This window comes from Lucilia sericata, unplaced genomic scaffold, assembly GCF_015586225.1.
Source record: "Lucilia sericata isolate MDLA Ls3-8-SP2 unplaced genomic scaffold, ASM1558622v1 Contig001805F_arrow, whole genome shotgun sequence".
Taxonomy (NCBI): Eukaryota; Metazoa; Arthropoda; class Insecta; order Diptera; family Calliphoridae; genus Lucilia; species Lucilia sericata.
Window position 1 is genome coordinate 1 of NW_023995704.1, and position 2076 is coordinate 2076.

Sequence of the window (2076 nt, forward strand, 5' to 3'; positions counted from 1 at the left end):
ATATTCAACTTAACCTGCTACTACCTACTGTAGCGCTACTTTCGATTATTAATTCTCACAGTTGAAGAAAAATCATGAAAAAAAAATCTCATTTTTATATTAAAATGCAACCATATTGCAGCTTAAAACTCAAGGGGAAATTATCATACACATCATTATATAAAGTGTTCATCAAAAAACCTCAAGGCCCCCCGCATACTCTACTCTGCACCCTGCCCCCTTCACACTTTTTAACAGTATTTTCTTGCCTGTCTTTTAACACACCAAAAAACACTGTTGCATTTTATAAGTTATTAGTGTAACCCATAATTTAAGACATCATAAACACATCGTAAATTTTGTAAAACAAAATTAAAGATATAGAAACAAAATTATGAATTTTAAACAAAAGATATAAAAAGAGAAATGTGTTGTCTGTAGTAATTATGATGATTTTTTACTGATTTAATTCTATACGCAGCAGCACAGTTACTTAAATCATCATGCAGGCAGCAAGAACAGAATAAATTATATTCTGTAGGCACTTGCCACACATTGCATTAACTGTTTCAATAGCGAACTGAGGCATGAAAGGGGAAGGGTTTTAATTTAGAGCTCTTTCCATGATCATCTCATTACATGACCTTTAAACCCGTATAAACATTGTTTAAATTTGAAAACTATTTAATAATATAAAAGAAATCTTTCTCGCAGTCGGTAGGATTCGAACCTACGCTCCCAGAGGGAATCTGATTTCTAGTCAGACGCCTTAACCGCTCGGCCACGACTGCTTATAGTTTTCAATATCTAGAATATCTATTTATTTAATGTTCATCAAATTTTATATTTAAATGTCCAAATTTCGAATTTAACTTTTCTAGAATTTTTCAAAATTTTTATAATTTTTGCAAAATTTTCTAAAATTTATCAAAATTTTCTAGAATTTTCCAAAATTTTCTAGAATTTTTAAAAATTGTATAGAATTTTTCAAAATTTTCTGCAACTTTTCAAAATTTTCTAGAATTTTTCAAAATTTGCTAGAATTTTTCAAAATTTCCTAGAATTTTCCAACATTTTCTAGAATTTTTCAAAATTGTCTAGAATTTTTCAAAATTTTCTACAACTTTTCAAAAATTTTCTAGAATTTTTCAAAATTTGCTAGAATTTTTCAAAATTTTCTAGAATTTTTCAAAATTTTCTAGAATTTTCCAAAATTTTCTAGAATTTTTCAAAATTGTCTAGAATTTTTCAAAATTTTTTACAACTTTTCAAAAATTTTCTAGAATTTTTCAAAATTTGGTAGAATTTTTCAAAATTTTCTAGAATTTTTCAAAAATTTTCTAGAATTTTTCAAAACTTTTCTAGAATTTTTCAAAACTTTTTAAAATTTTTTGAAAATTTTCGAAAGCTTTTAAAACTTTCTAAAATTGTTTAAAATATTTTCAAAATCTTTTAAAAGTTTTAAATTTTTTTTAATTTTCGAAATCTTTTAGAAATTCTCAAAATGTTTTAATAAATTTGTTTAAGAAAGAAAAAAAAATTTAAAAAAAAACTTTTTCAAAATTTTCTACAATTTTTTAAAATTTTTTCAAACAAATTTCGAAAATTTTTTAAAAGTTTTCAAAATTTTTGAATAAATTTGCTTAAAAAAAGAAAAAATATCTTACAAAAAAAAACTATTTTCGCAGCCGGTAGGATTCGAACCTACGCTCCCAGAGGGAATCTGATTTCGAGTCAGACGCCTTAACCACTCGGCCACGACTGCTTGTGATGTCCTTAAACAAAACCCATACTTGAGAATGCAAACGTAAGCATTAATATATTCAAGGATAACTTGATTTAAATGTTTAAAATGAAACGTCTAAAAACAGAAATTGTTTTCTAAAAATTAAACAGACTATGGATGACTATAGAAGGTCTATAGTACAGCTTATAGAGGGTCTATAGTTCAGACGGTAGTCGCTATATAGTATAGACTATAGACGTTCTATAGTACAGACTGTAGTCGCTCTATAGTACAGACTATAGTCGCTCTATGGTACATACTATAGTCTCTCTATAGTACAGACTGTAGTCGCTCTATTGTACAGACTATAG

At 26.8% G+C, this 2076-nt stretch overlaps 2 non-coding genes across 2 annotated transcripts; both read right to left on the reverse strand.

The window, feature by feature from the left end:
- Window positions 1–688: 688 nt before the first annotated feature.
- Window positions 689–770, reverse strand: Trnas-aga. Its single transcript has one exon. It is a non-coding gene; the product is annotated as a tRNA-Ser (tRNA).
- An 892-nt stretch (window positions 771–1662) lies between these two features.
- Window positions 1663–1744, reverse strand: Trnas-cga. The gene has a single exon. It is a non-coding gene; the product is annotated as a tRNA-Ser (tRNA).
- Window positions 1745–2076: the final 332 nt, after the last annotated feature.